Source organism: Neophocaena asiaeorientalis, unplaced genomic scaffold (genome assembly GCF_003031525.2).
Source record: "Neophocaena asiaeorientalis asiaeorientalis breed wild unplaced genomic scaffold, Neophocaena_asiaeorientalis_V1.1 scaffold292, whole genome shotgun sequence".
NCBI classification, from domain to species: Eukaryota; Metazoa; Chordata; class Mammalia; order Artiodactyla; family Phocoenidae; genus Neophocaena; species Neophocaena asiaeorientalis.
Genome location: NW_020173241.1, coordinates 462,452 through 475,264, shown reverse-complemented (window position 1 = coordinate 475,264; position 12,813 = coordinate 462,452). Strand labels below are relative to the sequence as shown.

Sequence of the window (12,813 nt, the reverse complement as noted above, 5' to 3'; positions counted from 1 at the left end):
CCTCTTTCACTTTGACCCTCTGCCAGGGCCAGTACCAGCTGACGTGAAGCATGCAGCGCCATGGTGCCCTGCTTTTCTAGAAGTGTCCACTGCAGAAGGGAGCCCGAGGATGTTGCCTTGGCTTTGACCCCAGAGGGGAAAAAATCAGTGCCACCAGCTGTCTCTGAGAGCATTAGACCTCAGCTGCCCCTTCCTGAGAGTGAATCCTGCCTTCCAGGCAGGATGCTCCCCTCTGCCAACTCCAAGACTGTCCTCGATGGCGCATTGATGGTGCAGCCTTGGTCCCCAGCTTTCTCGTTTGTGAGAAGCCCTGTAAGTGGCAGAAAACCAAGTTTCCCACCCAGGGCCCTGCCTGTATTTGGGATCACAGAGCCCTTGCCCCAGTTTTAAAAACATGAGTTTTTAAAACTCATGGAGTTTTAAAAACATGAATAAAGTCTGTAGTTTCTGAATAATGGCAAGAAGGGGCATTAAGAGCAGCAATCTTGGAAACGCCCATCGCAGGGCTGAAGGAAAGTCACCTCGAATTCCCTGGGAACCCAAGATTGGAGCTGTATGTGGCTAGATATGATGCCAAGAAGATTCCCTTGGCAAACACAGAATGCCCACGTGCAAATGTTTAGAGACCAGAGGGTGCTGGCCCAGCCTTGTGGGTGGAGCTGACCCATAGCCATGGCCTTAGTCTGAGGAGGTGGCTCTGGGCTCACCTCTGGTGACACTTAGGCAAGAAGGCTGTGCCCAGGCCCTTGAATTCTCTCTCTGGGGAAACAGCTGACCCTTGGAGAGGCTGATAGGTGACCAGTGGTGACCGGGAGTCACTGAAGAGGGGACTCACAGAAGGGTTGGGTGGAGGAGGAAACAGCCTGGCTTTGGAGTCAGATGGACCTGCCTAGCTCTGGGGCATGATTCTGACCCCTCTTATGCTGGGGGAGGTTGGGCCCTGGGCTGTGAACCTTAGAGGATGGGCCCTGCCTCTACATACTGCCTTTCCCAAACTGGTGTCCAAGGAACAGTGTCTTGCAGGGTGTAACAGGCTTGCCTGGGGAAGGGAATACTATGGTCAAATAAGGGGTTACACCCTATGAAATAGGTTTCTTTCCTGCAAGATTTGCCTGAGCCATCGTTCTGCTTGTGGGTCTCCCGGAGGGCAATGTTCCCAGCCTCACTGGACTCTCTCATCTCAGGGCCTGGCTGAGTCTTAGCAAAGCAACTCTGATGGCAGGCTGTGTGGACCATCTATGAACCAAGTGTTTCCATGTGTTGGAGGGAGGCCCAAGCCTGGCTCTGGGTGCTCTGAGAGGAGGGAAGGGTCAGGGTCAGGGGCTGGTCAGATGGGAGCCAAAGACAAACATGGGGTGGGTACAGTAGTCAGGCTGGACCAAGGCAGGGCAAGGTCTAGGCTGAGTGCCCCAGCAGCTGACAAGCTGGTTCTGGGAAGCCAGGCCATCTGGACGAGCAGAGCCCCAGACTGGGTGGAGGTATGGCCTTGGTGGCATGGGGTCTTATTCCATCAAGGCAGCCCTCCCCTTCCCCGACCATCAGCCGCTCCAGCTGCTTCTCCCCCTGGGTCGCCTACCAGAGGAGCGGAAGGAACGACACTGGGAAGCCCATGGAGTGAGGGCAGGGCTTGGGCCTTCCCTGGGTTCAGATCCCCTCTCTGAGCCTCAGCTTCCACAGAATGGGTGATCCTGAGAGTCAGATGCCACAGCACTATGCCTGGAGGCGCTCGGTTCCTGCCGGCTGCCTCCCCTGCCTGATCAAAGCTGTGGAATTCACCAGAGGTTTTCATCCCCTTCTGCCCTCCACGAAGCCCCACAGCTGTTTACAAGCCTGGGTTCTGCTTTAAATCACTCCTCCCTGGTGCAGATCAGCTGAGCTCCAGGATGCTTTCGGATGTGTGGAAGCAAACAAAACCCTGTGGTGCACTGAATCGCACGCCAGGAGGACAGAGCCCCCGTGCTGGCCCATGCCCCTTGCCTTGCTCAGGGACCTGAGCAGCCCAGAGCCTCGGTTTCCTCAGCCGTAAAATGGAGGTCTTGTCCTTCTCTCAAATGACAAGTTCAACGTGGGTCCCAGGTTAGTCTCCTTTGTCTCCTCTTTCAGACCAACCCAAGTCATGAGACCCTACAGGGAAGTGGACACAGAGGTAGAGTCTGCACTGGCTCTCGGGTGGGCAGTGCTGGGGAGGGATCTTTGTGTGGCCTTCCTAGTGGCTGGCAAGGGGACGCCAGGCTGTGCCACTGCTGTCATCTCTTACCTTCATGGGTTTGCTCCCTCCCTCTGTCACTCTATTGGTTATTTCCTAAGCAGGGTTCCATGGAGCCATCTTCTGAGAAATATTAACTACTACGGCAAAAGAGGGGAGGTTTCTTGCGGAAGTAAGTATGGGCCATGGAGTATGCCGACTCCATCACTGGAGCTTCTCAATGTTCATCAGGGAACAAAGCCTCGGAGGAACCCTGAGGCAAAGAAGTTGTGTCAACCATTTCCTCTGTACAGGGCTGGCTGGTTCTGTTCCTCCCTGTCAGCTATGGCTCAGCCCTCCCAATTGGCAAGAGTATCTGTTGAACTGAAGTAAATCAGTACACTGGTTGTGTTTAGACGGAGACAGGAGTAAATGCTCAGACTGGCCGGAGCTGGGTGACTATCTTGTTTTCTGGTTGTAATTAATGCTGACAGCTCCCCTTGGGGAATGGAGCCCTCCAATGCACCAGAACAGGGCCCCTGGATGAGGGGGCTTACCAGGATTATCAGTCCAGGGCCCAGTAATTATGGCCCAGATGTTGACAATTCATCAAATTACAAGGCTGTTGGGGCCTGGGGTCCCAGCCTGGGGCGTGCACATTCCTGTGCAAAGGCTGTCTCATTAGGGCTGTCCAGTGGGCAAGGGGGTGGGTGGGAAGCCCCCTTGGGCAGGTCAGCACCATGTGGTTCTGATTTCTCAGGCCAGGCTGTTTGCACACACATGGGCCACAGCAAGACTGTCCGGGCTTAGCAATTTCCCAGACTTGAATTCCACTGTAGGGTAAGGGAAGAAAGGACCCCCAATTTTTACGCCCAGCCTGGCTGCAGCTCGTGCCTTGGTGGTGGCACAGGGTTCCTCCTGGGGATCCCCTTCCTGGGATCTGGGGCCCTCTGTAGAGTGGGCTCTGCAGTCACCTACTGCATCTAACTCATAGCAAGCTGTGAGGGCTTTAGCTTGGTGGGGACCCAGGAGCCTGCCGAGGTCAGAGCCCTGCCCTTCACTTGCTCCTTGGCCTGCCCACGCTGCCCCCTTCCACTCCTCGTCTGTACAGGAGAGGGCAGGGCTGGCCTGGAGCCAGGTTTGGTTTGGTCCATGCACTTAAAAAAAAAAAAAAGCAAAACTAACCAAATTAGTTGCACCATTTAAAAATTGTGACGTTTCACATAAACATCTGGAGTATGGACTTTCCTTGAAAAGTTGAAGATCTTGCACCCTGGGTCCACGTGCTTGGCAATACCTGCTGGGTCAAGTGTTCCTTTAGCTGGGCACTGCCCCAGGGCTACAGGCTCCACCCCACCCTAGTGCCTCACACCTGGCCTGCTATCCTGCTGAGGTGACCTGCCAGCTCTTGTAGGGGCATCTGGGTTTGTAACCCTTGGCCTAGAAAATCTCTAGGTCCCTTTAGGTTTATGATTCTGTGAGGCCAGAAAGCCAGTTGGCTTCTATTTTGCAGAGAGGGCATGCTCAGTGAATACCTTGCATATGCACTGGAAGCAATTACACGTATGTCCGTTATACATCGTGGCTAGAAGAGATGGTGCTATGCCTTTGAATTGATCCCAAACTACCTGCTTAAATTACACATTTGCCTGTACATGATTACCCTGTTAGGTATCATGAAAAATTGTTCCAGGGTGGGGTGAAGGGTAGTGACGGACCTGACTCCCATTGGGTGTGGGAGGATGGAAGCTGGATCAGTGAATGGAGCTTGTCTGCTGAGAGCTGCCTCTATCCTGGTATCTCCAGCTCAGGCACGTGGGGCTGGTCTGATGGAAGGCAATGGAAATAGCAGACAGGCTGAGGCGCCCATTTTGGTGGCAGCCTCTGCTAGGGTGAAGATCTAGCAGGATGGATCAGAAGGGTGACGGTCCCATTGTGGCTGGAACTACATGATGGAGGCAGTCTAAAGGGGAGTGGCCTGCCTAGGACAGCCCAGCTCAGGCGGTGGGACTGAGACACAGCATTATCAAGACACCAGGGGACAGAGTGACTGAGAGAACTCATAACAGACACAGAGGCGACAGCGGGTGCTCTGCAGGGACCCCTGATGCCCCAGGCCACACTCCTGATCTGCCCTTTTGCCCTGAGCCTTAGTCTGTGGGTCCACTCGCCTGCTTCCTCTCATCCTCACTCATGTTTGAATTTCCAGCCTCTCTGAAACCCTGGGCTTTGGGGTAGGCCCTCTTTGGTTTCCATGGATGACACAATTGTCACCCACTGTTCATGGATTGGTTGGAATCCTTAAGAATCCAAAGATTTTGTATAAAACTTGTATTTCTAGCTTCTCTCTTTTTTTTAAAAATAAACTTATGTCTTCCTTCCCCCCTCCCTCCTTCCCTCCCTCTTTGCGTCTTTCTCTCTCTCTGTTCCCATCTCTCTCCTTCTCCTTCCTTTAACTCTTCCTGTTGTCTCTCCCTCTCCTTCTCTGCTCTCCCAGGCCCTCTCCCTGTGGGCTCAGTAGTTGTGGCTCGCGGGCTCTAGAGCACAGGCTCAGTAGTTGTGGCGCATGGGCTTAGTTGCTCCGTGGCATGTGGGATCTTCCCAGACCAGGGATAGAACCTGTGTCCCCTGCCTTGGCAGGCAGATTCTTAACCACTGCACCACCAGGGAAGTCCCTCCAGCTTCTCTTGATATGTTAGGAGATGTGGTAATGATCGACCTGCTTGGGCTGAGCTGCAGCACCCCTTTTAGATGGGGCATGTATCCCCCCAGTTCATCCCAAGCCCAGCTTTTCCTTACACTCTCCTGCACCCAGCCAGTTTCCCCTATTTCTTCACCTGGCTGGCCCCTGGAATGTATCAATGAGTTTGTGAGCCTGCAATTCTAGCTCTGAACCATCTCTCCAAACCACGTCCACATCCAGTCCCCCACTCACCCTTGCCTAGGACTTGGCCTCTCTTCTGGACCAGTCTCCACCAGCCTCCCTGCCTCCTATCCCCACATGCCCATCCTTCCTACACAGCGAAGGAGCGGGGGTCATTCTGATTGTTTTGTTTTTAGCCGGCAGACCTTGGAGTGAACTGCTTAACTTCCCTGGAGCCTGTTTCCTCCTCTGGAGAGTGGGTGTGGTGTGGATGGAATGGTTTCCTATAGATGACAGTGCCCAGCCTGGAGCCTGGCACACAAAAGTGTTGAATGAGTGTGACTGTAATGTGCTGGGCCAGTTTTGGGGTAAGAATCCAGGAAAAGGGGTGGAACTAAAAGACATACACATTTGCCTTCTCATCTGGATGTCACTGACCCTGAGCACAGCCCTGTTAGGCAGGTGCCATTATTACCTCCATTCCACAGATGAAGAAACTGAAGCTTGGGGAGGCCAGGCATGGCCATCTTGGCCTGGGACATAAGCCTAAATCTCCTGCCTAAACCCCGCACGCTTCCTACCTCACCATCCCTCTCTGGCTTCGTCAGCACCTAATACAGCCTCACCCCCACCCTCAGGGCAGAGTCGCAGTGCCCCTTGGCCTGACATTCAAGGACTCCTCCTCTGCCTCCATGGTCCTCCTTCCAGACTCACGTGTAACCTCTGAGAAGTCTTCCTCAACTCCCCCTCATCCCACATAGTTCCTCCGTTACTGACCCTCTGCTCTGTCTTCCCAATGCCTCCCCTCCCCACTGTGACTGTCCCTGAGGCTCCAGTGCCCACTAGAGGCCTGGCTCTGAGGGATGTCTGTGAATCTTTGAAGTGCCCCCTTCCCCGGCTGGGCTCGTGCCATCCTGTCCCACTGAGTTTGGGTCTAAGTAGCCCAAAAGGGAGGACCAACTAGTGGAAGAACCCGCTCTTGTACAGAAGATGACCCACTGGGGCCAACCTCTCCCTAGATGTCCCTCCTGAAAGGTGGGTATGCAGCCCTGGCTTGTATACCTCCAATGACGGGGAACTCACTGCTTCCTGGGCAGCCTGATAGGTTTGCAAAGTTTTTGTTTAAGCCTGGACCTTCCCAGGTTGGATGCTACTGCAAGTTCCCTCCACCTTGTGGTCCCTTAGGGAAGCAACCACTTGCTCAATGAAGCTGGGTGCTCCATGGCTGCTGGCCCCTGACCCCACTCTCCTGTTCCCTCCCAGCCTGGCCTGTCTTGGGTGTACCCTCTCTCTGGACATTCCCCCAAAGCTTCCATTTGTCAGCCCCTACTTGGCCTTCCGACCTCGGCTCACACCTCCCTTCCTGGGAGTCGGTACCCCGACTCCCACCAGGCCAGGCCCAGGTCAAATACAGTCGCAGCAACCTGTTGTTCCTTCCTGGCCCTGAATTTTGATTCTCTCTCCCGCTCAATCACAGCCTCCACGGGGGGAGGGACTCTAGATGTATTTCTCACTAATTGTATCCCAAATGCCAAACAAAGTGCCTCATACATAGTGAGAACACAGTAAATATTTATTGAGTGAACCAGCTGTCAAGGGAACTCTTCTATGAATGAATGTCCAGTTTCCTACTGATGCCTGTGCCTGGCCTGGAAGCACCAGAGGGCACTCTTGACCTGTTGACGGCTGTCATAGGCACCCACTGACTCCTGCCCCCTGGGCCACATCCTGGGAGCTGGGCACTGGGGACACTCAAGGGCTCCCCCTGCTGGGGTCAGTGATCATCACGGTGGCAAGAACTGTCACTGAACCCAGCCTGTATGTCCAGTGTTAGGGCTCTCATGGAGTCAATTACCTGGCTCCCCCAATGGCTGAAGAGGGGTTAGGGACATGCCTGAGATCACACGGTCTGCGGAGCCCCAAAGCCCACTCTCTCTTCACTGCATGGGCAGGACAGGGGGCCAATCCCTGATTTCAGGAGGAGCTGGGTGGACCAGCTTCATACCCCAAATAACTGCTTTCTCTCAAATCTATTTACTTGGAAGACCTGAGCTTGTCCCAGTGGCTTAGTGCAGGTCTGTGAACATGTTCTTCCTGTGGGGGGTTGGTGAGGGTGCTTTGCTGCCTGGGGGAAGTGGGAAGAGGGGCCAGCAAAGATGTTGTCACAGTCACGCCTGCAAAGGGCAGGACCAACTTCTGCTGGCCCTCCATGGCCTGTCCCTGCTGATAGCAATCCCAGAGCTGGATGTGGGAAGATGGCACCTCCCTCGGAGCTTTGTATCTGGGGCTGGGGGCTCCCGGGCCACTGCCAGGACGATGCAAAAGGCTGCCGAGGGTAAGCAGGGCATCTGGGAACCGGGGGCAGGAGCAGCAGCTCAGCCCTCTGGTCCTTTGGTTGCCCCACATGTGACACTTGAGGGACATGGGATAAAGCATGGGCCCAAGGCAAGGAGCCTGGGTGAAGGAGCATCTGTCCTGGGCTTTCGAGGGACCCTGGGGAGGAGGGAGGAAAGGCCAGCACGGTGGCCCTTTCCCTGGGGCCTGGCTGTGTCTCCCCAAGGTTCCAATCTGGGGGCCATTAGTGGGGATTGGAAAATCTGCTTTCATCCCTTCCCTGCTCCACCCAGAATATGGGGAGATGGGGAGAAGCACTGCAAGGCTCAGATGAAAATGAGATGTAGGAGGTTGAAATCTAAAAACAGATGAATTTGGGATATTACAGATGAATCATTTAACTAATTATATTATTACAATCAAAGCTGTTTTTGAACTATGAGAGTGCAAAAAAGCATATGAGTGTGTGGTGCCCTGTGGTCCTTTTTTGTTCACTTGATTAACTCCAAACAGTCTGAGTTATTCATTGCAAAATTGGTCCCAGGCAGAGGCCCTGTCTCATATCCCACATTTCTGCTCAGAGCTTATGCTGTCCCCCGGGGCCTAGGCTGTCGATGCCCCCATGACTGATTCTGGAGACGACGTGCAGCTCTGCCTGGCCCCCGCCCCGCCCCAGATAGGTGGTGCTTGGGGAACTGGGTGCTGCCAAGCATGAGGAGTTCTGGCTCTGGTCCCTCACCTGTCAGAGCCAGCCTGCAACTCCTGCCAGCCCTCATTTCTCCAGTCTGCCCCTTTTACTCCATCCTTACTGGGACATTCTTATTTCAGTGCCTGATATTATTGTAGCTGCCTTCTACCTGGACCCCCTTCCTCCAGTCTCTGCCCTGTAGCCAGGGAGGCCTTTCCAATATACACTTCTGCCCACACCCCTCTGGGTGGGTGGGGGCCCCTTACTCAGCATCATCTTCCCGCCTTTCCCTGCCCTCCCTCAGAGTCACTGTCCACTGGCACATGGGACCACATCTCACCCCCTGCCGTTTACATTGTGCCTGTGCTGGTGCTGCATGGAATGCCTCCTACCTTGTCTTCATGCCAAACTCCTACTCATCCCTCAAGACATGCCCCAACTGTCCCTCTTCTATGAAGCCTCCCCTTGTCCCAGGCAGAGTTAGCTCCTCCTTCCTCTGTGGGGTCCGAGGCCCTGTCTGAATGCATTACAGCCTTACCCACTGTGCCATAAATGTCTCTGTGTGGGAAGGTCTAGGGAGTCTTCAGGGGGAAGCCAGCCCCCATGTGCTTGTCACTGTGAGATCTGGAAAAGTGGCATGGCCACTCTAAGCTTCAGTTTTTCAGTCCACAAAATGGGCACAAATCATCATGTCCAGGGATATGATGTACTTTGAAACTGTGAAAAGCTGCACAGATCCAAGCCCTAATGTTTTCATCCAGGCCAAGCCTCACACTGCAAATGTGGACAGAAGGGCTAAGTGACTGCCTACCAGCAGTGGTGGAAAGGGACTTGATCATGGCTGTGGTCTCTTTGCTTCACTCAGCTGCTCCTGGCCAGGGAAACGGAATTGGACATTTCACCACGAGGGGGACCCGAATTTCTAATAATCGCCATGATACAGACACATGGATGAGGAATAGGAAAGAAGGTGGAATGAAGAAATTTTCTTCTTCATTTAAGTTAGAACTGGTTTTTCTGTTTTTGTTTTTTTTTTAATGGAAAGCAGGAAAGGGTCTTAACAATTTGATAATGGGGGTGGAATGGGGAGAGAGCTCCAGGGCCAGATAAAAATAGGGATGAGGAAGAGAAACAGAAAATTCACCCCAAATAATCTGTTTCTCTGGGTGGTGAGAAGAGAAAGACCCTTCTGCCAATGCACAGACAGTCTGAGCCCTGGTCTGCTGCCACAACCTGCTTACTGATAGGGTGGCTGGTGTGATGGAGAGTCTTCAGGCTGCGTGCTAATCCGGGCTTTGCCATGCAGGTGGGCCTTGTCTCTTGGCCAAGTCCTATCAGTGTCTGAGCCTAGCTTCCTCCTCTGTCCAGCAGGGCCGAGACCATCAATCTCCCAGGGTGGGAATGCGGGCAATCATGCCCCCAGCAAGCACTTGGTCTGTGCACTTGTTCCCAGGCCCGTTGGAAAGGCTTCTGGGGGATGAGAGTGGACAGTCCTTTTTTCTAGCTCCCTTGGGAGGAGAGAGACTCCCCACCCTTGTCAAGGCAGCTGTCTCTGTGGACAGGTAGTTTCTGTAAACACAGAGCCAAGTTTCCTTGGCCTCCTGCCTGGGTCAGCCTCTCACCGTGGCCTGTAAGATTCTATCCCACACAGCCTTGGAGACCTCTCTGACTTCCCCTTCTACCATTTCCTGGCACTTGCTCGCTCACTCGAGCCACATTGGCCTCGCACGTACCCTGGACACACGATGCTTGTTCCTACCTCATGACCTGTGCACTTGCTTCTTCCTCTGCCAGAAGCATTTCTCAACCCCCCTCAAAGATTGCTACATCTTTTCATCATTTAAGTCTCACCTCAAATGTCATCTTCCCCAAGAGACTTCTGATTATTTAATCCAAATTATACCCACCCATCCACCCAGTCAGCCCTCTCATCATGTCCCCTGCTTTATTCTCTAGCACATTTTACTGCTTGAAGCTATCTTGTTGGCTTATTACTTGTTTGTTTCTCTCTTCCTCACTACAGGGAGGGGCCTTGTCACTCCTGTTTGGTGCTAGTCCAAAGACCCAGAAAAGCACCTGGCACAGAGACAATGACCGATAGTGTTTCTGAAGTGGGCATGCTCCCCCATTCCAGGGCCTCTGTACCACTGGCCCTCACTGGGTTTCATCATTTCTATGTACCTCACAACCTAATACTCTCCTCATACATTCAAATACACAAATCTTAAGCCCTGGAAGATTTACCAAATACACATTTTTCAAAAATGTTTGAATTGTATTCTGAAGGTGTAAAACAAACGCGAAAGTCACTATAGCTCAATGCTGAGTCAAAAAAGTCCAAATACCAAAAAAGAGGAAATGTGAGGATTTCGATGTTGTAAATAGGAGATGATGAGACTTTTTCTGTGCCAAAGTCAAGATGTAGGCAATACTGAGCCTTGCGTGACAGACAGGTCTTTTCATCCTAGACAGAAGCCACATTTTGGAGTGGAAAAAAAGAGTTTGTGAGAAGAAACCTCTAGGAAGGTCACAGTGACCCCAAGTTGTCCCTCCCTCTCTATCCCATGGTAAATTGGCTGTTGGTCCCCCTCCCCCATAGCTCCCCAAAGGCTGCAACTGGGTCTGATTCTTTTTGTGCTACCCTAGTACACAACACACCTTATGTATTTGTTGAACAGAGCCGAGCCCGCTATTTATGAGATGGCAAAATCACTTTATCAACATAAATGCTGATTACTACCCCCTAATGTAAGAACACTGGGCCCAGGGCTCCTCTGCAGGTCCCACCTTGGACTGACAATGTTCTGAGTTCAAAATTCTCCCGTGTGTGGCTGATTGCATGATATCTGCTGTCCCTGGATCAACTGGAATCTGAAAGCTCTCAAAGGCTGGTGATCTCTTTAAATTCTATACCTGCAATTCCAAGTTATACCACCAGATGGCAGTGAGAATTACACAATATTTATCAACACTAGTTTAATCTCTGAGACCGTGCTTCTAATGAAAATACACCCTAAATTAAAACAAGATACATACGCATATCCATAACTTTTAAACTTATGTTGTCATAGATTTAAAAGTATAATACCCATGATTGGCCAGGGCTTGGGGCAACATGCAGCATTCATGTGCTGTTGGTGTGAATGTAAATTAGCACAGCTTCCGGGGGGGGGCAATTTGGCAGTACACATCAAAAGCCTTAAACATGTGCAAACCCTTTGGGCCAGCAATTCAACTTCTAGACATTTATTCAAAGAAGATAATCATTGGGCTTCCCTGGTGACGCAGTGGTTGAGAGTCCGCCTGCCGATGCAGGGGACACAGGTTCGTGCCCCGGTCTGGGAAGACCCCACATGCCGCGGAGCGGCTGGGCCCGTGAGCCATGGCCGCTGAGCCTGTGTGTCCTGAGCCTGTGCTCTGCAACAGGAGAGGCCACAACAGTGAAAGGCCCGTGTACCACAAAAAAAACGACCAAAAAACAAAAAAAACAAACAAAGGAGATAATCATGGAAATAAGCCTAGATTAATTCCCACGACGTTGACTACAAGGGTGAAAGATGGTCAATATAAATAATATAACTTGGAGACTGGTTAAATCAATTATATATGTGATAAAATGCTATGCAGCGGGCTTCCCTGGTGGTGCAGTGGTTAAGAGTCCACCTGCCAATGCAGGGGACACGGGTTCGTGCCCCGGTCCGGGAAGATCCCACATGCCGCGGAGCGGCTGGGCCCGTGAGCCATGTCCGCTGAGCCTGTGCGTCTGCAGCCTGTGCTCCACAACGGGAGAGGCCACAACAGTGAGAGGCCCGCATACCGCCAAAAAAAAAAAATGCTATGCAGCTATTACTTTCTATAAGAATTCTTAATGATGTGGAAAAATCTCATGCTATATTAAGTGGAAAAAAATAGGCCACAAAAACGTATGTCCACTGTAATCCCATTTTTAGAATAATAACTATAAAAACAAATTTGTACACAAAAAGTATGGGAAGAACAAATGCCAAAATATTGAGAGGACTTATCTGTGGGTGGTAGGATTATGGACGATTGCTTTTTCCTTTTTTGTGCTTTTCTCTATTTTGGGAAGGTTTTATTAAAAAACATGCTTCTTTTGTCATCAGCAGAGAGCTATTCATGAACCCTTGGCAGCAGAAAAGGACAGGCTGGCCTCTGTACAGGGAGGCTGTGGACAAGGTGACTGAGGCCCTTTTCAGTCCACAGCCTGCCCCACAGACATGCTTAGCTCCTATGGCCCTGTCCCCCTACAGCTCCTATCAGGTCCATATATGGACCTGGTTTCAGCTGGTCTCCTTACGGGGTGGGGGGGCCACACTGGATTAATCCAGAACATGAGGCCGGCACAGTCTCTACCACAAGCATCCTGCTTGACTCTTTTCTTGTTCTTACTTCCCTTTAGGAAGTGACATGTTTTTAGCACAAAGGAAAAACAAAACAAAAAACTCCCTGAAGCTGGTCTTGAAGTTTAGTTCAAGAAAAAGAAAGGAGCCCCCAAAACTTTTTCTAACACTGACTGTTCAAAGCCATTTTCCTTTCCAAATGCTGCCAATGTGTGTTGGTGGATCAGAATGATTTCCTAAGCCTGTCTTTCCTTCCCTCGAGGTTTTGTGGGGTGAGGAAAGATAGAGGTATTATCAAGGGGCTGCCACCTGCCATGCTGCACTTGGGCTCTGCGTGTGTTCCCCCCTTTAAGTCTCCAACTCTGTAGGTGTGATCTCCCCA

At 51.9% G+C, this 12,813-nt stretch overlaps 1 protein-coding gene across 1 annotated transcript in view; it reads right to left on the bottom strand.

Annotated features, from left to right (window-relative positions):
* The window catches only part of COL23A1 (collagen type XXIII alpha 1 chain), a 320,111-nt gene that overhangs the window by 29,098 nt on the left and 278,200 nt on the right, over positions 1-12,813 (bottom strand). The gene's annotated exons all lie outside the window — the stretch shown is intronic.